This window comes from Fukomys damarensis, unplaced genomic scaffold (genome assembly GCF_012274545.1).
Source record: "Fukomys damarensis isolate Sample0158 unplaced genomic scaffold, DMR_v1.0_HiC HiC_scaffold_28, whole genome shotgun sequence".
Classification (NCBI taxonomy): Eukaryota; Metazoa; Chordata; class Mammalia; order Rodentia; family Bathyergidae; genus Fukomys; species Fukomys damarensis.
The window spans coordinates 34,003,891-34,031,571 of record NW_022900940.1 but is presented as its reverse complement, the minus strand read 5'-3'; the positions used below and the strand labels follow the sequence as shown (position 1 = coordinate 34,031,571).

Here is a 27,681-nt window from a genome sequence, read left to right as displayed (position 1 = left end):
TTTGGTGTCATAATTTATCTGGTTACTCTTTTTGTATACACACCGTAGTAAGACTGGTGTCAGTGAAGTTCTATAAGTTTAATACTCTCCTACGTTATATAGATCTCAGAGCACACATTTCATGCAAAGTGGATAGATGGATCTCTATTGGGTATTTCGTACCCAGAAATCATGATCCGTTCCAATCATGAGTCCAGTTGGCTAGCAGTGAGAGACAGAGGGTGAGGCAAAATTCATCCCTAAATTCCGAGGTGAGTTCTAAATTTCCTTCCCAAATACGTACTGTGTTACTGAAGAAGATGTGTTCTCAGGAAGAGTAAGGATATTCCTAGATCAAAAGTAACCCTGTTACTACAGTAGAATTCACAGACAAGGTTACATTTCTCAGACTAGAAAGATAGGGCTAGGAATATTTAATAAAATGTATTTAAAAAGTAATAAATATTCTTGCTCTACTCATAATTCTGTGTATGACAAGCCATTGAAGCTACCCTGGTCAGACAAATACAGTAAGTGTTAGAATTTAATGGATAAATAATTAATATAGAAACAGTAGATCTGTAAAGGAGGCAGATTAGATTGTCAAGGAAATGGGTATGAAACAATGTATGATAGAAAATGCTTTTTAATTATTTTCTTTCAAAAGTTTCCTGATGTCAGATTTAAGGCAAGGGTGAATTTTCAGATGATTCTCCTCCTCCTCCTCCTTCTGCTCTTCTTCTTCTCCTTCTTCTTTGTTCCTGGTATTGAGGATTGAACCCAAGGCCTTTACACTGAGCTACGTCCTAGTCCTTTCTTTTTCAAACTTTGAGACAGGGTCACTGCTAGATCACTTAGTTGCCCAGGCAAGGTTTGAACTTGTGATTCTCCTGCCTGTGCTGTGGCGACCAAATTGACTCCATTTTGCTAATTACCTAGTTCTCAGAAAAACCCATGACTGTTCCCGTAAGTTGTCATCAGATGTTCCCTTTTGTTAATCTTGTTAGGACAAGGAGGGACATCTGGCCTGGGCCAATTAAGCATTGAGAAAACACACACACTTGCAAAATGTTAACCAATCAAGCATTGACCCGTTTAGAAAGCCCCTAGTTCTGCTTCTCTACTAGTATAGAACGGTGTTTGAAATCAGTCTCGCGGCTCTTGGCGAATCCACTGCGTCATCGGTGAGGTCCGAGAGTCCAGGCTGGAGCTTGCAATAAACTCCTCCTGTGATTGCATCGGACTTGAGTCCTTGGTGGTCTTTGGGGATATCGAGATTTGGGCACAACACTGCCTCCCAGAGTTGAAGGAATTGCAGGTATGCTCCAGGATGATTGGCTCAGGGGCTCAGGAGTTAAAGGGAGGGGAGGGCATTGGGAAAAAAGAAAAACCAAGATATATTGTGTATAGGTAAAAATTCCTAATGATGAATGTAGGCATTATGCATATGTTAAGTGTACCAATAAAATTAACCTAAGAAATAAAAAATAAATAGTAATTTTGACTCTAAAGTGAACCCTGGTCTTCAGCCTTTTCACACTTCTGAAATTTGTTAAGATACTTTTGTAAAAGTGAATTCTCCATAGGCACATGTGTCAAAGTCTACAAACAGGCAAACAAACTACAGTATAATGTATAGGTGTTTCAGGAATATTTGCATTAATAAAATATGTTGGTTTTCTTTTTTTTTGGTACCAGAGATCGAACTCGGGACCTCATGCTTGTGAGGCAGGCAGCAGCACCACTGAGCTAAATCCCTGACCCAACAAAATATGTTTGAAAATAATCTTCTGAATGTTACAACACAATTTGAGAATTGCTTTGCATTTGTACCATGAACTGATGTCAAATACTTAACGTTCAATATTTATATGTCAGCAAAGTGTATTTTATAAAAATATATTTAGCTTTATAAAACAATATATAAATCCACTGAAAGTTAGATAATATTTATTGTGCACTGCATAGCAGTCAGTGTTTTTTTTTGTTTGTTTTTTGGTACCAGGAATATGAACTCAGGACCTTGCACTTGTGAAGCAGGCGCAGAACAACTGAGCTAAAACCCAGCCCCAACAGTCAGTGCTCTTGATGCTTGGGTTACACCACTGAGCAATCAGGTAAAATGTGCTTCTCTGAAGGCATTTATGTTCCTTGGGGTGTGGGGGGGGCAAACTAAGCAATAAATAAATATGACTATGCATAGTAACCAAGTTGGAAAGAAGTGTTATGAAAATCAGAATAGTTAGAAAGAAGTGTCATGAAAAAGCAAAGAAGGAAAAGAAAAAGAAACCAGGGCAAAGGGGATCATTAGTGTGGATGAGATATTTCAATTTTAAATTTTAAACAGGTCTTCAGAGTAGGTCTCATTGAGCAAGAATCATTTGAGTGAATACATAAAGGAGGTAAAATAGTAGAATATGATTATGAAATATTGTGTTAAGTATCCTATAAAAGGAAATTAGTTTTCATAGGGAAATTTGGATTTAACTTTCACTTAAATTGGCAAATCCTTTTGATTACTCAAAATTTCTAATTCATATTACCTCAGCATGTTTCTTAAAATATGCTGAAGTTCTTTTCATAGCATTGTCTATGTCTTCCGAAATAATTTAGATTAGTTCATGCCTATCAGAATCTAAGATGGAGGTAATTCCCTTTTTTAAAAACAAGACATATCAAAAGGTCCAAAGGGGAAGGGGCAGAGGGGTGGGTAGGGGAAAGGAAAGAAGGGAAAGAAATAAATATGAGAAAAGAAACAAAAGCATTCTTCTTGCTTCTTAAAAAAATGAAATAAAAAAGACATATCTATTTTTTTAAAGACATGTCTATTAAAAAACAACAACAGGCATTGTGCTGCTGTAATTCCAGTGTACTGGAAGGCAGAAACAGGAGTACTGAAAGTTTGAGCCCAGCCCGGGCAACTTAGAAATTTAGAAAAACCTTGTGGCAGAAAAGGGGGAGTAGGGATGGGGCCGTCGTTCAGTGTGAAGGTTCTGGGCTCAATCCTGAGAAAGAAACGGGGGGGGGGGAGAAAGAAAGAAAGAGAGGAAAGAAAGGGGGGGAAGGAAGGAAAGAAGGGAGAGAGAGAGAAAGAAAGAGAAAATCTGAAAACTCTTGCCTTATCTGGCAGTGGGAAATGAACAAAAACAATTAAAAGCAAATTTACTCAGATCTCTAGTTGAAATTGTAAAAAGGCTTCTTGATTTCTAAGAATTATATAAAGTGATATGGGGATTTCTGAGTGAATGACAAGCTCAAAATATTTGAACTCTTTTTTTTTTTTAAGCTCAATAAGTACTTTTGATTGGAAATATGTACTTGTTTTTCTCACCCACGTGTGTTTGCTTTTCTACCTGAAATTTGTTTGCTGAGGATATAAATGCCTCTGCAGTGGTAGCTCCAGTCAGGTGGCAGGTTCAATATGATTGCATTGGAAAATGTGCAGTGATTTCCACTCACTTTTTCATAAGATATTAATTTTGGAGGTTATTGGAATAGACCTATACATTGTATATGTTTGTCACTTTTATCTATTTAAAGATGTCTGTTTTTATTACTTTTTGATTATTGTCTCACTATGCCAAATATTAAAATACCTCTTCTTTATTTAGTCATTATTTTAAGGAGCTATGAGTTTCATGCACCAACTTTCTAATTTAATTGATTAAAAGCAAAACTCATTTTCTTAATCACAGTTTTTTGACATTACATAGCTTAATTTGCAGAGGGAAAAAACAATACAAAACAAACAGGCAATCCCTACTCTTTAAAAAAAAGTTTTGAACAATCCAAGCAAAGGTAAAATTATAGTCAAATAAACAATGTTAATTAAGTGACGGAACTGTATTGTAAATAAATCAACGACAGGCAATATTGTATGCCTTTTCTTTGAAAATCAAGCACTTATTTGTATTCTTATTCTTGGTGAGAATTTGTACACTTACTTCAAAGAATAGGACTAGATTGTGCCTATTAATATGACAACAAGAAACTAGGTTGTTTGCTCTGTTCTGTGCCCAGTGTTATGTGGAGCAAACAGAAAAGTCAGGAAACTTCATTGCCTCTGTGTGTGTGCGCGCGCATGTGCGCCGTGTAATGGGGCAAACCCATATCAACCACGTGAACTTTGCAACATTTTTAATATGTCACGTAATCTGTTAAATAGTGATGTACGTGTTTGTTGCCTGCGATTGTGTGATACAGGTATAGCTATAGATGGATACTTTGCTTTTCTCGACATGGTTACACATCTTACAGCTAATGACCTGATTTTTTTTTAACCCATGCAATGCTCAAGTACTAAAGTATTGCTCTATTCAGCTTTACTGTATGGTACATAATTTTCAATTCTTAAAATACTGTTACTACACGGTAATTTTTAACTCCCACTATTTGCTCAGAGTAGAAATATCCAGAGACAAGCAATATGAGGGTTTGACCTGACTGAACCTTTCCCGGTTACTTGCAGAGACAAAGGGGCCACAGAATCCTTACAGGAGGACGCTGATTGAGGGACGTGCCTACCTCTGTGAGGGGGCTGTGGAGGAACAAATGTCTAGTGCAGGGGAGTGAGGTGGTAGGGATGAGGCAGCTCAAGGAAAGGCTCCTGGAGGGGCTGGTGAGAAGGTGGAATTGAAGCTCAGTCTTGAGGGAAAGCAGAATGCGGATAGGTGGATCGAGTGCAGGCAAGCCGTTTGTACTGGAGGAACAAAGTCTACAAAGCAGAGGTGCCGGAGAGAACATTTGAAGCATTCGTTGTCGTTAAATGCAATGACATTTCGGATATGCCATATTTCCACTCACAGAAAAGCAAGTAGAATCAAGGTGCCAAGTTTGGGAAGATTGATATCCTAGTTCACACTGGAATCATTGAGAAATTTTTAAACACAAAATGTGTGCTCCTATGCTGTTTTTGAAAGCTGGATGTTTGAACATTACCTTCTTTGCTGAAGGAAAACTTCACAGTGAACCAACTTTTCTGGATTTACTATATTAGAAGGAAAATATAGATTTTCCTTGCACCAGTAAATTGATATGATTTTATGCATTTGTCTGGACTCTGCAGTACGTGAGTGAGAGTAATTTTACTTTTGTTTGGAGCCATCTTCCTGGGACTGCTAGCAAAGTTGAGACCCTCATGTCCTCCTTTCTGAGGCAAAGCCACCAACCACATCAAGCACATCTGTGCAGGATGTTCTCACGTACACAATTGTCCCCCCGCCCCCTGACACACACACTTGTACCAAGTAGGTCAGAAATTTTGAGAAAGTACAAATTTCCTGGTTCTGGATTTAATAGCCCAGGATCTCTGTGGATCCAGAGAGTATATTTTCAGCAAGTTTCCAGGAGATTTCTGGTGTCTGGAGTTGGAGAATTATTCAATCTTGCATCTATGTTTGCCGGGGCTAAACATTCAGGGACCAAAGTCAGTGAAATTCAGTGGCATATGTCTGTTTGACTTAATTCATTAAGCTTAAAAATATCTGTAGTTCAGAATTGTAGTCTTCAGCATCGTTTTCATAATTTCAAAATTTCCTCTAATGACAATGGAATGTATCATGAACATGATAACTTTCTTTTACACGCAACACTTTCAGAAGTCCAAAGCTCAATTTTATCCAGCATAGAGCTCACCGCATTTATTTTTCCCTGGAACATTTCAATTTATCTTACAGAAAATTTTTATTCTTTAGTGATTTATGCCCCTCAAGGTTACATTTACCTACGGATTTTTCTTTTGGTATTTTGATATTTATGACAGGTACTAAAACCCATTTAAATTATTTCTGAGATACATTTCCCTTCCAATGCCATAAACATTTCTTTGTCTCACCACAGTGTTCAGTGCTACTTTTGATTTAAAGAATGCTGCTGATTACTGTCCATCTACACAGTGTTTGTCCATGAGATCTTTGTCTTTTAGACGACACCTTAAACCTCCTTGCTATTTGTTTTCAAAAACACCTCCTAAGTCCTAAATAAGGGAATGACTTTAATGTTTTCTCTTAGCTTCTGTTTCTCCACAACTAAAGGCACAAGGAATTGGTTATGTATATGTGATAATGGAATGGTGTTTTTCATGATCAATGAAGCTAAGAAATCAAAGTAGCACTGGAGCCTCAAAACGTACTATGATCCCATAGAATGCCAGGACAACATTTAATCCTTAGCATCTCTTTCCTCTGAACTGTTCGGTTGGGGTATCTGTCAGAGTTGAATTGTGAAGCAAAACCACTGAGAGTATCAGGATGTCCAGAATCCACAATGCACAAACACAGGAGACTTAAAGCCCAAAAGAAAGGAGAAGAGTTGAAGGATGAGATACGAACTACTAACCAGTCCTGCTGATAAACTGATAGGAGAGGACAAGTAGCTACAGGGAAGTCTGGGAAGTTAACCATGTCTGAGCGCTGAGGTTGTGCTGCAAGTGGAACGGGTAGAGAAACCAGTGGAACGCTGCTGCTTCTTCACTTGGGGAGCGGGTGGCGGCCCTAGGGTAGCAGCTGTTTAAGCAGCACAGCAGGCAGGAAGCAGGGCAGGTTACAGGCTGGTAAAGGGGAGAGTGAGGGCAAGCTGGGAGCCATGAGATTGCTGCACCGGTCTCTTGTTGCATCTCACCTTGAACACCTTCAGCATATAATGGCTATGGCTTCAACTCCACATTTGAAAAACCTTCAGCAAATTTCCTTTTTCATCAACTGTAGCCCGGAAGGCAAATGAAAGGAAATTCTGGGAAAATTCTTCCAATACAGCCAGTATAAAAGCTCCACAACAATTACCTGTTTAATGCATATATTTTTACTGTTTCTAGGGCCTTGTCTTTTATTTTTTATGATAATAGCCAAGATTTTGTTTTAATCTTCCTCAGAACAAGTAGAAAGTCAGAGCCCTCTTTCTCCGTTCCTTACGTCCTTTTTACATTGTTGATATACTATGAATGCATATTTTCCTAGTTAGACTGAATGGAGTTCTGAAAAGCTAGTAACTTGTTCACAAATAGGTGCTTGAGAAGCTGGATGAAATCTCCCAGGACACTAGGAACCATGTCTTCGTGACTCTGCCCGTAAGTGACTCACCTCTCTGCATCTGATCCGCCACAGTTCACACTGAAATCCCTCGATAGAAACACACTTTGGGTCCAAGCCAAGGAGCCATCTGTTTGTTAGCCGATGCTGCATAACAAACCACCCCAAAATTTAGAGGCTTAAAACAACAGTTCCTCATTCCTCGTGAGCTGGGTGGGTATTTCCTCTGCTGTTTTCACCTGAGTGGCTTCCTTGAACACTATAGTTGTCCTTAGGGAAGCACCTCCAGATAGCAGATTGGTAAACTCAAACCTTATAAGACCTGGCTTCAGAGCTAATATAATATCATTTCTGCACATGCTTTTTGCCAGCATTCTTCTCCAGGTAAGACCAGGAGACCGGGAGAGAAGAAATATACTTTACCTCTTCTGGGAAGAGATGCCAAATGCTGTGGCCATGTCATTCAATGTATAATTGTTAAAATAAAATTATCTCTCAGGTAATTTGCTTTAGTAAGGAACTCCAACCTCTTCCTCTTCCCCATTCCTCAAAACATCTTCACACTACACAGGGATTCCTTATATTCATGACTTTCAAAACTGGAAGAATTTTTTTCCCCTATTACCCCTGGAGAGATTTGTCAGCAACTGGAGACACGTTTGTTTCTCATAAATGGTATTGGGGATTACTACTGTCTGGGGGGTAGAGAACTGAAATGGTGCTACACATCCTACAATTCACAGGGACAGTCCCTATAATAATAAATAATCTGATCCAAAATGTGCTAAGGTTGAGTAACCCTGCCTCATATGGAATATAATTCTAGCGAGTTACCTTAAAACTTTGGTCAAGAATAATACCTGAAGGTATTCTTTTTACACAGTCTGAAATGATTTAAAATTTTGAAAAGATCATAAATTTTCTTTTGGATGGAAAGGGACTTTTGGTATAGAAGCTGCCTCTATCATTCATTATTTATGAGCAAACCATTTTAGATAGAATATGAACCACACAATTCCTTCTTAAAGGTTCAAACTGAAAACAGCACTTAGACTTTTGAGACTTTGCTTATTTGTTTTAATTTTTACCTCTCACTCTTAAGTTTCTACCCCAAACTTAAGGAATGTGTACACTTGTTTATATCTGCAATTGCTACACACACACACTCACACATGCAATTGCTACACACACACACACACACACACACGTTCACACACGCATGCATGCGTGCCATGTTTTAGGTACTTTTGTCAGAAATCTTTTTAAGGACTTTCTCATCTTGCTTAACAGCCGAGAAAGTGTGTATTATTTGTCAAAGCCATTGTCTCATTAAAGGAGGAGTAATAATTTAAATAGAATCCTGTGATTTTTCCCAACTGGGTCCTTTGATATAGGCTGGTAGAGGTTATAAGATTTACCGTGAATTTTCCACCATAATGTCCTTAGGAAAGTATGAAATTTTTAAGGTTTCCTTTCAATAACGAAAGAGTCAATTTAAAACAAAACAGGACAAATTGGTGATAACACAAAACAAGTTAGAATTATATACAACAATAAATTAGATTTTTCTTAGGACAGAGAAAAATAGAAGTGCTAAAAGGGATACCAAGGGCAGTTTTTCCATTGTTCTTTAAAAAGCCTCTTAAAAATAGAAATGGGTGGGAGCCAGCTTTGCCCTGTAGCCATAGACTATATTTCAATTTCTGAACTTGAGTTCCTCCTCTTGGCTTGGATGGCCACCAAGATTGCTGCTTCACCTTTCTCACCCGAACACGCCCCATCTGCTCCCTCCTGAAGGTGTGTGATCACAGGTATCTTACCTAATTCCTTCTCAACGGAGAGAGGCTGTCTGTTGTGTTCATGCTCCAAAGCAGTGTTTGTTAATGATGATAGTGAGGACACCTAATTTGAATTCCTGAGTAGAAGTGTATCACATCAGCTCAGGCCTGAGGTTTCTCGCATAATTTCAGTGGTGGGGGGGGAAGGGAGAAGGAGAGGGAGAGAGAGAGAACGGGAATGAATCTGAATGCTTGAAAAGTCAAAAATCCATTGAGATCAACAAAATCATTCTCCTAATCTATGGATGAGACCACAAATCCACAGATGTAATTAAGATCACTTTGGTTGCCTCAACAACAGATTAATTCCTTTTTTCAGCTAAAGGGTTGATGTCAAGAAAGCAATATTTTACTGGAGAGAAATTGCTGAAATCTGTTTGCTTAACAAAGCAATTATTGATAACTTGTAATTGCTTATTGCTGCCCAAATCGTCAACTTGTTAGCGAAAGCAATCTCATGTCTCAATAGTGATATGCTACCTCTATTTCAGAGAAGACGGGCAATTATTATTATTTCCTAGAAATATGTCAGAGAACAATAAGCCCGACATTCTGAGATGTCACATCTGTATAAACTGTATCAGTGTTTCTGAAGCCCTGAACACATTCCGTTTTCTGCTTCAGGAGTCTTAACCTTTGACTTTCAATCATTGTCTCTCTTCAGAATAACAGCAGTGGATAATGGAAACAGATGTCTTTAACTTGTGGTGCCACAGAAATAAGATTTTTTTTTTTTTAGAGAACTTAACATATAGGTATCTTCCAAGGAGCAGATAAATGAACTCAGTTTGAAGTGCTCTTGAATGCAACCGTTCTCTTTGTAACTGCAGCAGAAAAATGTAGGTATCCAAGGGAGGCCTTCACCAGCCTTGAAGTAGCTGTTTTGTTTGCTTTTTTTTTTTGTCAAGGCTTTTCCTTCTCACACTCAGAAATGGATAGGAGCAGCTTCTGGTAACATTGCCCCACATTGTGAGTTCTTGAAACTGTAAAATACTGGTTTTGAAGTATTACTGTATCCATTCACCAAGGAATAACTACATTCCCTCAAATGGCTCACGAGGATGGCTGTACCATGTATATCACTTTGAAGTATTGCCTCTTTTAGGTGGTAGCAGTGAGAGTAGTGTAAGATGAAGACTCTTTTCCAGCAGCTATGATACCAACACCATGTGATGTTTGTAAAGAATGTTACACCTTTTCAAAGTACACTTCAATGCATTACAGAGAGAGTGCAGAGATCCAAAATTTACCTTGTGATGTCAAGGTGATATATTTGTATCCAGGTACAGGCTCAGTTTCTATAGCTGTAAAATATAGTTAACAGTACCAAGGTGCTACTGTTATGTTAAAGACCAGCTGCATGTAAATAGCTCAGTCTTGTGACAGTGCCCTAGTTAGCACAGCTATTATTATTATTACTACCACAATAATATAAGGGTCCCTTTCACCTGTATCATAAATCCAAATCCTAGGGCCGGGGATTTAGCTTGGTGGTTCTGCTGCCTGCGTCACAAGTGCAAGGACCCGAGTTCGATCCCCATATGAAAACAAAACAAAAAAAACCCTAGAAGAGTTACCATGGATTTATTACAAAAGTTTGAAATTCAGAAAATCTTCTTCAGAATTGAGGTACCTGAACCTTCCAAGCAGAGAACACACGAAAAAGTAAGATTGAGCATTTGGCATTTGAGTCCTCCATGCCCAAAAAAGCCACATTCTCGTTGAAGATGAGATCGTGGGCTCCCACTAATCTCTTCCAAATATTATCTTCAAATACTGTAAACCCCGACCAAAAATATCAATTTTAAATCAGATGAGGAGAGTGCTGACAGAGCACCAGAGAGTGCTGAAGCAGATTGAAGACGTTTCCCATTTTTGCACTCCTCACCACCAGGAACACCTTTACAATCTTTCTCTGAGGTGCTAATTCTTCACTAAACACACAACACACATTACCCCAGGCACCGCATCCTTCAAGATGCTCCCAAGTTGCCCATATTCTTCATCGTTCTTGGGATTGTTTGGGGGCCACACAAAGCCCAACGACTGTTTCAGAGCTTGCAACCTGGGGTGCCAAATGACTACGCACAAATAAAACCCTGGATGGTGGGGGATGCAAAATGCTATCCTAAGCATCTTAAAGTTTGGGTGGGAACAGACTTAAAAGCTTTAAGCCATCCAGGAAATTCAAATTGCAAGTGGGTAGGTAGTCACGAAAAGGATCTGAATTGTGATGCAATACAAAATCTAGAAATAGCATGCTGAAGCCTGACCTTCTAGTGCAGCAAACCCATTCACTGACTGAAATGGAACGTTATTCTGATAGGTTGCATTTGATAGAAGTCCCCAGAGCCAAAATTAGAATTTAGGCATATGTAAATGAGGTAGTCATTTTTTTGTTGTTGTTGTTTGTTTTTTTGAGACAGGGTCTTACTATGTAGTTGAGACTGACCTGGAAATCACTATGTAGCTCAGGCTGGTCTTGAACTCACAGCAATCCTCCTTCCTCAGCCTCCCGAGTTCTGGGATAGGCAAAGTCTTTTAAATGATAGGTTTTTCTTGAGGATTTAAAACTTATGACAGATCTAAAAATATGATATAAGCCTATCTTTTGCTAGTGTGCATTATATTTGGTATTGAAGAATTTCAGCCATTGTTTCCCTGAGAGGGCAGTCAAGGAGAGTCCCATGCATGCACCCTCAGCGTTGATAATACTCTAGAGCATTGGATGATTTATTTTTTTCTTACTCCCCAGGCTAGTCACAAGTTTTTTTTTAAGCTATTCATTGAGGAAAAACAAGTTAGAAGTTAGACTTCAAGAGTGGTTCGAAGGTTATTTGCGTGTATAGGGGGCCATTTAAACCATTTTGCTAGATCTGCCTTATATCTACTATATCTAGGTAGGGTTCACATAGGTTCTGGGAATAGTAGGGAAAACAAGTTTTAAAAAGAGAGAGGCTAATTAAACAATTTGGAGGATCCTAAAAGTGATATTCCAGAGGAATATCTGGTGTTCAAATGCACACCCGCTAGCATGCATGCACATGTGCAACAAATGATTTTCTTCAACTGCACAGTAATGCTTTTGAAGTGGCTTTCTCAAGTGTGTTCAAAATTTTAAAGTTCTCCTTATTTGGGGGTATGTTTTGCTTGAGTAGCAATAAATATGTGTGTACTCCATTTTAACACTAAAAAGATGGTTATAAAAACAATTAGATCCAAATATTAAAGTAAAATAGGAAATTTTCAGTGAGCAAACCATGTGAGGACTGCAATTTTTAATACACTTTGCCATTTTTTTTAATAAATCTTTCCTGTACTTTCACTCTGATCTTATGCAAAGTCTATTTGCACGTTCACTGTGAAATCTCAAAGATCATTTCAGACCTTCTGTGCCATGGTCCTTTCTTTAGGTTAGTATCAACCTTTTTTTTTTTTTTTTTAAATCTCCCAACTTTATCATGGTATCGAGGAATGAATTATACTTTTTAGTTCTCCTCAGTAGCCAGAAAGTTTGTCCAGCTGTCCTTTTATAAAAGAGCAGGAGATCACAGCCAATGCTTAGTTTCTGGCTCCTCAACAGCCAAGGACTTTCAAACAGTTGATTCAACGAGTTCTTTTGGCATCTGCCAAGCCATCTCCTTCCTTTTGCTTAAAGTTTCCAGGAGACATTTTGAACAACACTCCTAACAAAGGTGCCAAACAGGATTCCTGAAAGTTGTACTTCTCCTATCAAGGATGTTAATAAAATGAGCCACTGTGGCTTCGCTCTTCCACTCAGGTCAAGTTGATTTACAAGTGATTGCCATCGAGGAGTCTGGTGATAGAGGGCAAAAGCTGAAGTCTTGGGAGCGTGGTGGCAATAAGGGATTCCCAGATTGAGGCGCATCATGGGCTGGGGATTTATTTAGCTCAGTGGCCCTGTGCCTGCTTCACAATCTCAAGGTTGTGAGTTTGATCCCCGGTAACTCCCCCCCAACCCCCGCACGCCCGTGCCAAAAGTAAGAAATAGCATCATGCTCAGGAGCATGGAGTGTAATCTTGGGCACTGAGGTGTGGGACTTGGAAGCTAAGAGGGGTATCGTAGTTTGGGCTGAAGTCCATAGGGTCAGAGCGAAGTCCAGTGAGCCTCCAGTCAAGGGTATTATGTAGTGGGATTAGATTCATTCATAAAACTTCTGGGTGTCGTGCGCACTGGTGAAACCTACCTACCATATCTCAGATTGACAAATTTCATCTTTTTCATAAAGAAATGTCTTTCGTCTGTCCTCCCAACTGTCTTTTGAGTTTCCAAATGCGTTGAAGTGTGGGAGCAGATTAATTTTAAAACATTCGTTATTTCTTATTTTAGTGTTTTATTTATGAATGAATGTGCATGTGAATTGTGCCTATTTATAAGTCAACTGGCTCCAACTCCTCTGTTTTACGAAATAGCTTTACATGTTGTTTTTGGGACAACAAATCCGGCCTTCAAGGTTTTCCTACAAAACAATAACTTTCACCTAATGTTTTCTTTTTTCTGACTCGCATCCGTCCCACAAACACACATATCTTTTATAGTTATGTTTAAGGTATTCCTCTGGAATATCATTTTAAGGATCCTCCCAATTGTTTCTCTCTTTTTAAAACTCGTTTTCCCTGCTGTTCCCAGAAGCTATGTGAACCCTACCTCGAGTACACCACTGACCTTCTTGTTTACTGCTCTAGTTGTGAAATGTGATTTGTTTGGTAAGGGTACCTTCTTTCCTCCTAAGAATCTCAGGAAGAAAAAGTCATGAAAAATAGCTTCTCTTGGTCAGAATTTTCATGTTTTAAAATAACGACATTGCTGTATCTTGTACAGACAAAAATTTACATGAGAATGATATGTACAAATTAGTTTGAAATTTGGGACAAAAATAAGATCATTGAAATAAATTCAAGGCTTTTTCCCCCCCCTGAAAATAACTAGGTCTTGAGGTCATCTGAAATAAAGTATGCATTATTGTTTTAAAATAATTACGAAGTTCTGAGGAATCCTCTAGTTCAGAAAATTCCTTACAGAGTCACTGTTCTGAACGATCGTGAGTCAGTAAGTTTCAAACGAGTCATTTACAGATACCTGGGTGAACAAATTTTATTTTGGGGAGCATATGTCCTACAAAGTTAAAATTATGGTGTGCTGGGAATTCCTAGATGATGTCATTGGAACCTGAAAATATGACTGTGGTGCAGTAATGATGACACCCGAGTGTAATTTCTGACACAGAATCTGAGTTTTCGGGCAAGCAGGACACACAGCAGGTCACACAGGGGTAGTTCGCAGTGACTTCCGCCTGAGAACACATGAGAGGCTTCCTGTTTTGGTCTGATAGCTTTCCCTGGGCTTTCGTAGATGCAAAACTACCCACACAGAGGTGGGTTGCCCATGCAAAAGAGTGGGTGTTTTATTTTTAGAAAGCTTTGTTACACGTTATTTTTGTCTTTTTACTCTACAAACCTTATATTCATTTATATTTTAAACTAGCATTATAAATGTCATTTCATCTATCTGTGAGAGATATTTTCTTCCCTTCTTAGGTTTATTTCTCTTGTTATGTATTTTCATTTTCCTCTCTAGGTGCTGCTGTATTTGTTTTCAGTGGTAATGGTCTGCTAAAAGGTCTTAAGATGTGCATTAACTCAACGGGTCAAACACTGGAAAATACCTGTGACCCTTTTGTGTCTCTGTGTGTGTACATATTCTGAAGGTTTAAAGATATCTCAAATGTTTATTCTGGTTTTAGGCTGTGTACAGTTTGAGTGGGACTTGCACTTTCACAAACTGTAGTAGAAGGTAAAAACTTATGGCATGAAAGGAATATACAGATGAAAGGCTATAAGACATTTTCTCATGTGTTTTTGGCTGCTGTGTGTACTGTATTTTTTTCGAGAAAGACCTGTTGAAGTCTTTTGTTCATTCTTTCCCTGTTGGATTTCTTTTACTTGAGTTGTAGGAGTTGTCTGTGTATTCTGAGTCCAGGTCCTCTGAATGTGTATGTTAATTTCTGTGTGTGCCTTGTTCACTCTTTGCTTTATGTTTTAATTTTTATGAAATCTACCATATTTTTGCTTTTCTTTCATATTAACTTTTCCTGGGTCCTGTCAAAGGAATTTTCCTTATTGTGAAGTCACTAGGATATACCCCATGTCAATGTCTAGGCCTACATCGATCATTAGGGGAATACAAATTAAAACCAATGAGTTATTATTACATACTCACTAAAAGCGCTAAAATAATAAAGCATGACAATGCTAAATGTATTAAGGTTAGTGAGCAAATAGGATCATCATATACTGCTAGTGGCCTTATATTGACAAAACTATTTTGAGAGTGAGTCTGGAAGTTTTTCATGTAAGAAACCTAATATATAGCTTCCTTTAAGTACTTTTAAGTATCACTCAAAAGAAATGTAAACTTCTGTTAACAAAAAGACATGTTCATGAATGAATATCCATAGCATTGTTTTTCCTAATTGTCAACTATCCAAATGCCCATCTATAAAAGAGTGGATAAACATTGGTGTATTTACTTTCTCTCTCTCTCTCTTTTTTTTTCTTTTCTTTTTCCTGGTATCGGAGATCCAACTCAGGACCTTGTGCTTGTGAGGCAGGGGTGGTGCCACTGAGCTAAACCCCCAGCGACATTGGTTTATTTGAATAGTGAAATACTACTCAGCGATAAGACACAAATTACCAGTATTCACAAATGATATGCATTGTTCTGGTAGTGCTGAGCTAGAAAGTTTGTCCACAAGACTGTATGCTGTGTGACTCCAGTTATACCAAGTTCTAAGGTCGATAAAATTCATCTGTGATGAAATAAATTACAACATTGTGCTGTCATATGAATATGTGTGTCCCTTCCAAAGTCATATCTTGAAATATAATCACCATGTGATACACTTAGGATGTGGGTCACCAGGGGATGATTAGGTCATGAGGACAGAGCCCTTCTCATTGAGATAGTGGCCTTAATCTCCATTAAGAGGCTCCCAAAAGCTGCCTTGTCTTTTCCACCATGTTGAGGACACACCAAGGAAGTTTCATCTATGAATCATTAAACTGACCTTTGCCAGACGCACTATTTGCTGGCTACTTGATCTTGAATTTCCTCACCTCAAGAAATAGATGAGGGAAATAAATCTCTATTGCTTTTAGGTCACCTGGTTTATATTATTTTATTATGGTACCATTTGGGGAATATTATTTTATTGTGGTACCCGTGCACTGACTGTAACAAGGGGAGCTGACTGGAACAAGCACGGAGGAAAGATGCTGGGAGTGATGGAAATGTTCTGTCTTGACAGATATGTTACTTACACAAGTCTATGTTACTTGTCAGCACTCAGTAAATGTAAATTTAAGATTTGTGCATTTCATTGTATGTAAATAACACCTCCATAAAAAATGAAGGGAGTCCTGAAGAGCAGAATCTGGCCCCTGATTGGTTAGAAATATGACATATTGGTTTGAGTGTGGATTTTGTAATCACAGGGTCCTGGATTCAAATCATAGTTCTAAAAATTTGTTATCTGTGAAAGCTTAATAAATAGCATAACTTCCCTGAACTTCTGTTTTTCCTTTATAGAATTAATACTTTTTCTCAAGAAATGTTGTGGGAATGTATGTAAAGGACTCACTGCAAGGACTGACAAGTGTGTTAGGAACTAATGCCACTCCAATAATTCTCCACCTTCTTTTTCTGCTTGTTTATTGCCAAGCAAGGTGTTGACTGTGATTGTGAGGTCTGAGTGCTGGTGGTTTTTTGTTTTTGTTTTTGTTTTTTGTTTTGGTACCAGTGATTAAACTCCGGTCCTTGTACTTGCAAGGCAGGCAGCACAACTGCTGAGCTAAATCTCCAGCCCAGAGTGCTAGTGTTTGAGAAGATACAAAATGCTGAGAAAAATACAGAACGAACTAGTAAGGTACCTCCCAGAGAGTGTGACCTTTTGTCTTTAGAATCTATACATTCAAAGCAGGTGAAGATTCCCTGAATGCAGTTGGGAACAACGTCTTGAATTCAGGGGAAAAATCAGAAAACAGTTTTGGATTTGAGGTATGCTGAGCTGATAAAACAGATCTTCAAGAGACAAAAAAATCCCCTGAATTGCAGCATTTGCCCATTTCCAGACAGTAAATATTTCCATCAATTTCAAGTTACCAAACTCGTTTGTGGAATTCCTGAATATTTACCAATCACCTCTTTGCGGCTGGTGCCTGCCAGCTCCAGCACACTACAGATTTAAGTCTTTTGCTGAGGCAGAAAATGAGTGAGATAGAAATCTCTTCTCACCTTGCCCCAGGTCTTTTGGCCTTCAGGGTTCTTTGGGTTTAATTACAACTTTTGCCGGAAGTCCCCATTTCTGACTGATTCTCTGTAGCTTACATCTTCAGCTTGGACTTCAGTTTTGGCACAGAAATACCTTCTCTTCCTTTGTCTACTGCTCTCACAAAGGGTCTCCTTTCTATAATAGGGAGGCTGCACCTTCCACGGATGCTTGGGGACCACCAGGTAGTCTCAGCGCAAGAAGGTCCAGACCAAATCTTGCCTTCATCATCTCCGTGCTTCTTGGGTGAGGTGGTGCATGCCTATAATCTCAGAACTTTGGGAGGCTGAGGCAGGAGAATCACATATTCAAGCCCAGCCTGAGCATCTCAGTGACTTAGAGAGACCCTGTTTCAAAATAAAATAAAAAATGAAAAAGCTCCTTGATGCAACTTGCAGTAGCTGCACACACACACACACACACACACACACTCACACACACACACACACACACACATTCTATTGTACAGGAAAGAGAGAGATGCTTTCAAGATCGTGATCCCTCTTCGCACCCTTGTCCTGCGCATGTGTTTGGGTTTGTGTGAACTGCAAGGGGTAATGCTCACAACCATGGGGTGAGGCGTTGACCCATGCTTTACAGCGCCAAACTGTGCGCAGCAGTGACTGCATCTTGTCAAGGGTGCACTGGGACGTCTTTTAACCACCTAAAATACTCTACTAGAGGTACATTTCCAGAAATTCTCATCCTATAAATAATAGGAATGTAAAGAGGGTCCCCCCCAAGATGCTGCCTTTCAGTGTTACTTTTACAGCTAAACAAAATAAAAACAAACTATATGCCCGCATTTCCACAGCAAAACGTGACACAGTCATTTAAAATGACATTATGTAGCTCTTAAAATAATTCTTGAAAGAAATAATTTTTGAAAACTTTTTATTTACATGAAACATACTGTACCAAAATAGTGCATTTGCCATTTTAATGTTGCAAAATTATGGAAAAAGAAATGACTGGAAATAAATTTCTCAAACTATTAATAGTGGTTTTCTTTCAGTGAGGAGATTATGGGTGGTTCTTTCATACTGTGTGTTTTTAGGGCCTTTTCACATTTTCCATACAGGAAATAAATATATTTAACAAATTTCCAGTGCCCCTCAGAGAAAGCACTTATATCCCAAAATCCTGGTTTTGTGCATTCCAGGTTTTTAAAAAATTGATAACCCATTTAAAGTGTATCTTCAAATTGTTTCTAAAATACAGGTTAGACATATATCATGCTTCATTAAAATGCTATCCTCAGGCTGTGCTTTTGGATATCGTTACCGCTTCAATAAAGAAAGAAAGCTTAAAGAATAAAACATTTCCTCACCACAAAGTATGTGTAATTTATAGGTCATTCAAATTTTCAAGTCCCTTTTAAAAATAACATGTGTTAAACTGGGTATGGTGGCGGCCACCTATAATCCCAGAGCTCTGGGAAGCTGAGGCAGGAGGATGCCAAAGCCAAGTCTCTCCTGGGGAATGTAATGACGGAGCACGACCATATCTCAAAATAAAAAATAAAAAGAGCCAAGGATGTTATTCTGAGTGAAACGCTCAATCTCTAGAACTAAAAAAAAAACAAACAACCCCCCCAAAAAACCCCAAAAACTATTAATATATTTTTGAGTTGTATTTTCCCAGTGTTTTATAATGAAAAATTTTAAACATACAAAATCTTGAAATATTGTATAGAATATTCACAGATTTACCAGATAAGTTTTATAATGAACAGTTTAATATACTTGCTTTATCATACATCTATTTATCCATCAGCATATCTTATTTTTTGCTATATTCTAAAGTAGTAGACTCAAGTACACTTTGCTCCTAAATATGATATCATGGAAGTCTTTCACTAGAGTTCAATATGTTTCATTCTTCTCTTGTGTTGCCAGGTGAAACTCAGGTGCAGTACAAAGCGCATATCTCTAATATATTCAATGAGTTTTGACAAAAACATACCTCTGTGTCATCCACAACATCTGTCAAGATCTCACCTTGCCAACACCCAGGAAAATTCCTCGTGGATATTCTCAGCAAATTCCTGTACCCTCTCCAGGATGAACCCTGCCCTGATTCAATTCTACACTGTAACAGTTTCTCAGTCTAGGACTTAATCTCAATTGAATCTTACAGCATGCAATCTTTTTATGTCTGGCTACTCACACTCAGCATAATAGGTTTGTGATTCACCAGGCTGTTTTGTTTTAAAAAGTAATTTGTTCTTTTTCATTGTTGAGTTGTAGCTCTTCATATAAATACAGCCTAGAATGGTTTGTGGTTTCCCTGTGAGTGGACCCCTAAGCATTTCAGATTTTAGTACTATGGACGTTCTTGTACTAGTCAGTCCTTTGTGTGGACTTCTATTTTCATTGCTCTCGGGAAAATACCTAGGAGAAGAACTGCTGGGTCAGAAGGTAGGTGTATGCTTAGTTAAAAAACAAAAAACAAACAAACAAACAAACAAAAAAACCTCTTCACACTTTTCCCAGAAACCAACCTACCATCTGTTTATAGCTCATCAAAATTGGCAAAACTCTAGCACTGTTTAAGAATTTGTTTTCCTCCCACAGAGAACTCTATTTTTCCACGATTCGAATGGTAACTACTATGGGCTCATTCATAATTATCGTTACAATTACAACTACTGTGGTTCCTTCCTCCTAACTTCTTTTCTGTTTCTGTCCCTTCCCTTGGACCACTTGTAGGGATTTTGGAGTTGCTTCGTACATTACAATCATCTCAGATCGATAGCTTGTCACCTCTTCTTTAGGCTGCAGGCATTGGGATCCATATTTCATTTATTTCTTAATCCATAGACATTTTGAAGAACGGGAATGTGTTCACTTTACCTTGCACTCAGTAGGTGATCGAAGAACATTAATGAAAGGGACAAATGAATGAGAAGTGACTGAGGTCAGACTCTGTCACCCACCAGCTGTAGGATCTCTTAACATCTCGAAGCCTCCACTCCATTTGAAAAATGAAGATAATAAGAATACTTGCTTTGTTCAACTTTTATGGAGATTAAGCAGTCATTTTAAAAAAAGAGTTTAGAATGGTGCCAGACATTTGCTAAATAAATGCAAATAAAATGATCTCAACCTTCTTTGGATCATATACACAGCTTCCCAAGGATGAAATAGCTTTCTATGGCTGATGTTTATCCTGCTATATGAAAAATTTCCTTAAATGACAACATCTGAACACCAACAACAGCATCAATTCAACCTAAAACTACTTCTTTCAAGCAGTATCGTTCTGTTATTCTAGAATTTGGTAAATAGGATGATTTACCCACGGTGATTTTATGTCCTTTGAGCATCTGCCTCTCAACCTCCAAGCTTTTAGACTAAGCACATCCATAGTGCTTTTTTTCTTTTTTGCAAGTTTCGGTCTTTTACTATGCCTTTCCTAATGTGCCCTAATCAGGTCTGCAATACTTGAGATGTAAACTCTACTTCCAATTTTGATTTTTTAAATAGAAGGGTAATTGAATCCTTAATGGTCCTAAATATTATTCACTTACCTTACATTCAATTACTTTATATAAGAAAGGAATACATCTTTAACAATGGAGTAAATAGGAAGCTCTGACATTGTTTATCAAGTGTTATTGCCGATGGGAGCCACAAGTTCCGGCATATCATGTACATTTTTAAAAGAAGACTTCAGGCTTTTTTACTGAAAGAATTTGAAGATGACTTGGAAGGGTCCTGAGAGCCATTTCCTGTAGAAGAGAAAGTTAAATGATATTCCGGGATCCTTAGTAGCGATCATACTGTGTCTGGGTTTTCCTTTACTGCATGGTTCCATAAAGAAGTGTCCTTTTTTTCTGGAATCAGAATGCATCTGTGTTTCTTCTTACAACATGGAGAAAACAGGCTCATAGAATCAAATGAGAGCTTTGACCAACGTGACCTGTTTAAGATGTTCTTACATTTTGCTTCGGATGAAAGATTTCAAATCACATCGTGAATGTGGTGAGAAATATTGAATTGGAGAACAGTAACATTGTCTTTTTACGGGCCTCATCCTCTGTTTGCAACTTAAGAAGAACAAGGTATTAATAGCCACCTTGGCTTCTCTGTGACCTCCAACATGGCTTGCATTTTAAATTAAATCTGGATTGGGGTTTGAGAGTAGGGAGTGGCGATCCACAGGGTGCAGAGGAAAGGCTGCATATGAGTGTCCACTTGGTGTTGCTGGAATGCATTGCAAGGCGAGAGAGAGAGAGAGAGAGAGAGAGAGAGAGAGAGAGAGAGAGAGAGAGAGAGAGAGAGAAAGAGAGAGAGAGAGTTAGTTAGTTGATATTTGGTGAAAATAAGTGTTGTTGTTTTCCCTTGCTTTGGCATCTGCTTGCATTCACAATGGCCACAGTGTTTTTCTTTACCTGGTAGGTGGCCTCTCTATGTATCGATGAGGCGCTGCATGAAAATGTGCCTCCTTATGTCGGAGGGAAATTTGCTTTCCCTTTTTCCCCTGCTCTCCCATGCCTCCCTTTGTTCTAATCATACGTGTGAGGAGAAAAGCCAGTGATACCAGCAACCATTTTCTTCTCCAGCCATTTTTTGGAGTTAATAATTCAAACGGATCTTTTACAAACTCATTTTATTCTTAGAAATGGCCTTATTGCTAACAGTCAGCTCTCCAGTTGTACTTTATCAAGCAGCAGATCTGTTGTAAAATGTGATGACTGGATTTCATCTGTTTTGCCACCCCCTAAGAATTCATTGCCCACAGTGCTTCAACTGCTGTTATAAGAGACGGTTTAATTTTTGTGGTACATTGATTGATAACTGGGCTCCCTGGTAACGTGGTCTTCCTTGAATAAGACTGCTGTTTTCTAGGTCTCAGATCCCCCGAAGATGCTACATAACTCCCTGTATGAAACAAATCTTCCACACCCTAATGGTAATATCCCAAATCCCCCCAAGAGCAGAACATACAGAAATGCCGATAGGTATCTCTATGCCTGTAGGTGATACAATATGGGAAGGGAATTTCCCCCCTGGTTGTAGGTATGAAGGAATCAGAGCAGCAGAAAAACAGACAAACAACCAACTAAACAAACAAACAAAACGGGAAGGATTGCCACCATCCTGAAAAGTTGTCTAAATTAGTCCCTACTGAATAATAAAATTGTAGGTACTTCTTTACTCCTTGGCTAATTTTCTGTTGCTATCAGGTGAACTATATAGGATTCCTGCTATGTAACTCTAAATTAAAAAATAATAGTAACATTGTAAGAGAAGGCAGAAAAAAAAGAGTTGGCAAAGAGGAGAATTGTGAAAATAAGGAAAACAAAGGATAGAGTATTCAGGCAGATCTCCAAGCTGTAGGATAAAAACCCATTTTAAAATAAAATTCACATTTTCTCACATATTTAGACCAATAAACTTCATGTTTATATGCACCTAAAGAAAGGAACAATGATGTAAGTCCTAAAATCATTACTACTGGACAGTAAATTTGCTAAGCCTCCTGTGTGAAAGAAAGTTGAGGGGTAAGTAAAGCCTCATCAGACAACTCAGCATGAAATAAATTCTTAACAGCCTTGTAAGTGTGAGGATTTTGATAAAGCCTATTTCTTATCAACCGCTTGCACCCCACAACTGATGCATTCAGCAGCAGCGTTGAGGTTGGAAGATCATGGCTTCTCAGTGACATTTCCTGCCACTTCAGCCATGTTCAGGCCTGACCCTCCTGTAACTACTCTTGTATCTCCTTTTAGAGCAACTCTTACTTTTCCTACCTTCTTTTTGTTTGGGGTACATGGGATGATTAGAGAAGACTCTGTCTTCACTGAAAGTTACTCATTCAAGAAATATTTACTGAGCGTCCCTTCTGCTTCAAGCGCTTCAAGGATACAGTTATGAACAACCAAAAGCCTTTTACTTCTTTCATCTTATATTCTAGCAGGTGAGGTGAAAAATGAACAAAATATGGAAGAAAAGTAAAGAAATAAGATAATAGTAAGGGCTGACAAGCAAAACGAGAGGAGAAGGGGGAGTTTTAGATAGATCACTCAAAGGTAGCCTCAATGAGACTGTGATTTTGATTAAAGTAGAAGGCATAGCCACACAAATTTCTAGTGAGCTAGCAGTCCAGCCAGAGAGAGTAGCAAGTAGAAAAGCCACAGGAGTGGCATATGTTGGCAGTGCAGAGAAAAGCAAAGAGGCTGGAATTATTAGACTGGAATCAATGAAGGGGAAGGAAATTTACAGGAGATGATATCACAGAGGTACCTGGTAAGTCATAGAAAGAACATTGGTCTTTTCTTTGTGTTGCTTAGAAAGGCACTGGAAGGCTGTGTGCATGCGCACGTGTGTGTGTGAGAGTGTGTGTAGCACTGGGCATTGAACACTGAATCTAGGACCTTCACACTAAACTATATCCTTAGCTATTTTTTACATTTTATTTTGAGACAAGGCCTCCCAAATTTGCTAAGTTGCCCAGGCGGAGCTCAAACTTGTGATACTTCTGCCTCAGCCTCCCAGAGGCTGGGATTTTAAGCAGGTGTATGCTACGATGCCTGGTTCATAGGGATGTTTTGTACAAAGTACTGACATGATTAGATCTGTTTTAACAGGATCCATCTGTTGTGTTGACTGAAAAAGAATGGAAAAAGTGCAAGGGAGACTATTCAGAAGGCTTCTGAAATTATCCGGATTATTGAGCAAAGGTGATGTTAATTGGGATTGTAAACAGTCAGATTCCAGATATATTTTGAAAGAAGAGACAATAGAATTTCATCAGACAAGATCAGTGTGCTCAGGGTTGTATGGGTGAAGATCATTAGGATTTGATAATGGTTTTTAGAGTAAGAGTAGAATTAGGGGTACCACAAATATACTGATCCAAATTTGGAAATATGGAGACATAATTAGCTGACATGAAGAAGATTGAAATAGGAGGATTGTTTTGGTGGGGGGCATATGTAGACATTCTGATTTTTGAACATGTTAAAATGATATGAATAATGGAACACCAGGGTCATATTCCATGGTGATGAAGACTGAAATGGTGGGTGTGGGAGGTAGGATGCCAACAAATTCATTTGAAAGATGTAGAGGAAAGTAGAGCTCCTGCTCACTGGGAAGGGGTCCTGAGCAGGATGCGCCAACTGGCTCTTTGTCTAGGAGTTTTTAGTTGCTTATAAAGGAGCTTGGGCTGTTGTGCAAAAATGATATGATCTCAACTCTACAGCAGCTTACACACTTTTTAGGGTCCCATCTATGCAGTGTCCACAAAGTGCCCAAGCAGGGACCAAGTGCTTGCTCTTGAGCCAATAGCTTACTTGCTCATTCTCTAGGAAGGTCTCTGACAGATGCAGGATACCTGGTAGAGTGTTTTTGGAAGAGCCCTGTAGGGTTATGACTGAGCAGACTCAAGTTTGGGCTTCCTGAGTCTATTTTGGAGCTGTCCTTACTGTCTAATAGAATCCTAACTCCTGCCAGGATCATAATTTCTGTCTTAGTAGGACTATGTAGGTATTGACATTGGATATATGAGTCTGGAGTATAGGAAAGAGGGTAAGTTGGAAATTTGTGTATCATCAACATATAGATGAAAGTTAAAGCCATGAAATTGGATGAGATCACTTAGACCACCTTCAGAGAGGGGCAGACCATACTGAACCTTGGGGTTCGGGGGTATGGAGAGAAAACAGCCATGAAGCTGACAAGGAGAGGCCAAAACGGGTATGATGTCCCATGGAAAACATATTTTAAGGTGGACAGACTGATCAATTGTGTCAAATAATTGTGCTGAAAGGTCAACTAAGATGAGAATTATTAGGTGAGATTTAGCCATTGCACTTAACAGTGTAGAATTCATCAGTGACCTTCAGGAGAAGTTGTTTCTGTTGATCTCAAGGTTTGAAGTCATCCAAGATATCACATCATGCTCTGTGTACCATGTAAGGACATGTTTTCAGATGTAAGCAATTTGTTTGAAAGTAGGCTGGAGTGAGAGAAGTAGATATTGAGGAAGAGAGTTTTAAATTCTTTCTACTGCCATGCTGTAACTGAAGTATTGAAATAATGTGATATTTAAAACAAACAAGCAAACAAACAAGCAAACAAACAAGCATAACATTATCTGAATAGCATTACCACAGGTAACAGGCTTCAATGGAAACCATGACAACGGGGGAAAAGCAGCCTTGTAAAAAAGTGTGTGTGTGTGTGTGTGTGTGCGTGCATTTTGCCTTCTCAATGTATTTATCGTACTGTGGCCTTGGCAAGAGCAAGAGCAGGAGAAAAACAAATAAATGATTCCTCCTCTTTTGGAAAAAAAAAGCTTAAAAACACAATTAAAGGAAATGGATGGGATTGCAGTTGTGTGGGTGGATTTGGTAAGAAGTCTGATTATGTTACAGAGTAGAGGGTAATCTTGGCTAAAACAAAAGCATATCCTTTTGGTTTAGCAGGCCTCAAACTTCCTCTCACCAAAATGAGACCTGGCAGAAGCAGAGGAAGAGATGATAGGGGATGATCAGATTCATTTTAAAACTGGGAAATTATAGGCCCCAGTGAAGCTTGCGAAAGGCAAATATGAATAAAAAATAATTAAAATGCGGCTCAACATTGCATTTTTGAAAGTCTCAACTAACCAAAATACAGCCTCTTACAAAAGGGCTGCCTTTGAGCTGATGAAGTAGGGGACAGGCAAGGTACAGCCCTTCAGGGCAGAGAGGAACATCATGATTAATAATAATCATGAAAGGTACTGATTAATGTTGGTTACTTGATTTCCCTTTCAAAGTTTGAGACAGTAGATTTACTGACTAATTTCTGAACAATGTAGGAGTGAGGTGGGGGGAAATAGAAACAAGATAAGAAACAGGCACATGAGAGGAAAAAGTAACTTATTTTAAGATCTTTAATGACCCCCTCAGGAGTGACTAGACTCAAATTCTATCTGGTTGATAGCTCTGAAATCTCTTGTGTGTGGATTTCTGATCTGGCCTGTTTTATTCCTATGCCATATATGCCGTGGCCCAAAGGACTGGCTAGAAAAGACCATGGATATTTATTGAAAAGTCTTTGTTGTTTTTTTGTCCTCAACCTGCCATGGGAAGACATCACATTCTTTACTTCTCACTTCAACTTCACTATGTGTTTGTGCTTATCTCTCAGGTGCCACAACGCTCCTGTCTCCTTTTCCAGAATGACTCAGGTGAGAGACCTTGATCCAACTTCTCAAGACCCTGTCTCTAAATGGCTGGAGGTGTAGCTCTGTGGTAGAACACTTACCTGCAATTTCTAAAGAGTGAATGATGTTATAAACATCCATACATCCTGCCTAAAACCTCCTTTATTTCCTGCTCATTCAATAAATAATTCTCTATACCCTATAGTTCGTTGAAGATGTAATGAATTAAGGAAATTGCCCTAATGGGAAAATTTTCAAAGCATTTGTCCACCTGAAAAATATCAGTATTATCTCTCAAGGGAGGCATTCCAACAACTTGAACTATGAGGAAGTGAGAATGATGGTTGTTCATTGTCATATCATTTACCCTGAGGTAGATTTGGAGAGGAAGATTTGTATGTAAGTGATTTATTAAGGAAGTGGTCCCAGAAGAAACTGATAAGGGAGTAGGGCACTGGGACCGGGAAAAGGGAAGAAGACAAGCAAAGTATGCTCTGTTTACCAGGCCAAGTTCCATATTAGGAAGCCTTTGCTTGATTCTTGCAGGTAATCCTGCAAGTGTAAATTGAGTTAAAGGTAATCAGGAGGAAGCTGGCTATTCCAGTGTCTGCTAAGGACCACCCTAAGGCCATGTAAGTTTCTAGGCACTTCTGCCTCCTAGAAAAGAATGCATGAAACAGTAAAAGAATTAAATGTAACTGAAAAGGGCTCTGAACCATTCACATCAGCTAGTCGCTCTTTGTGTATGTCTAGTATGCCACTGTGTTCTCATAGTACTCCTATGAGTTATGCCTGGTTCATACACTAAGGGACTCAAATATTCAGTAATTTGTAAGTGTTTTCAAATACAGGTCAATGTTAGGTCAAAGACTCAAATCCTGGTCTGTCCAAAGATCATGACCATAGTTACATTTCTCTCCTATTATTTTCCTTAATGGTCAGCCTCATAATTAGATGAATGATCCAATTAAGGGGGAAAAAAGAAATAGGGGTAAGATCAAAAGGTAGAATAAATGATAAAATACTTCATAAATTAAAATGTTACTGCGAGTAGGGATTATTCTATGGCCAGAAATGAAGGCGGAGAATAAATTTAATAATATTTTTTCAAGTTCGTGAAAGGTTTTAACACAGAATAGATTGACCAGCTGTGCTCCGATCTCTACATAGTAGCATAAAAAAGAAACCTCCTTGCTATTATAGCACAAGAGTTTTAAGTTGGATTGAAGCAAGTGTTCCCTAGCCAAAAAGGCTGTTGAGCACTGGAGTGAGATCCTATAAACTCAAATTAGAAGGAAAGAAAAAAAAAAAAAAAAAAAAAAGAGGAAA

General features: G+C 38.6%; 1 long non-coding RNA gene across 1 annotated transcript in view; it reads left to right on the top strand.

Annotated features, from left to right (window-relative positions):
* Positions 1 to 1,988: 1,988 nt before the first annotated feature.
* LOC104854313 overlaps positions 1,989 to 27,681 on the top strand; it is a 136,401-nt gene continuing 110,708 nt past the window's right edge. Inside the window, exons 1-2 of the long non-coding RNA XR_778051.1 lie at positions 1,989 to 2,096; positions 26,337 to 26,376. This is a non-coding gene — a long non-coding RNA (uncharacterized LOC104854313). The remainder of the gene's footprint in view (positions 2,097 to 26,336; positions 26,377 to 27,681) is intronic.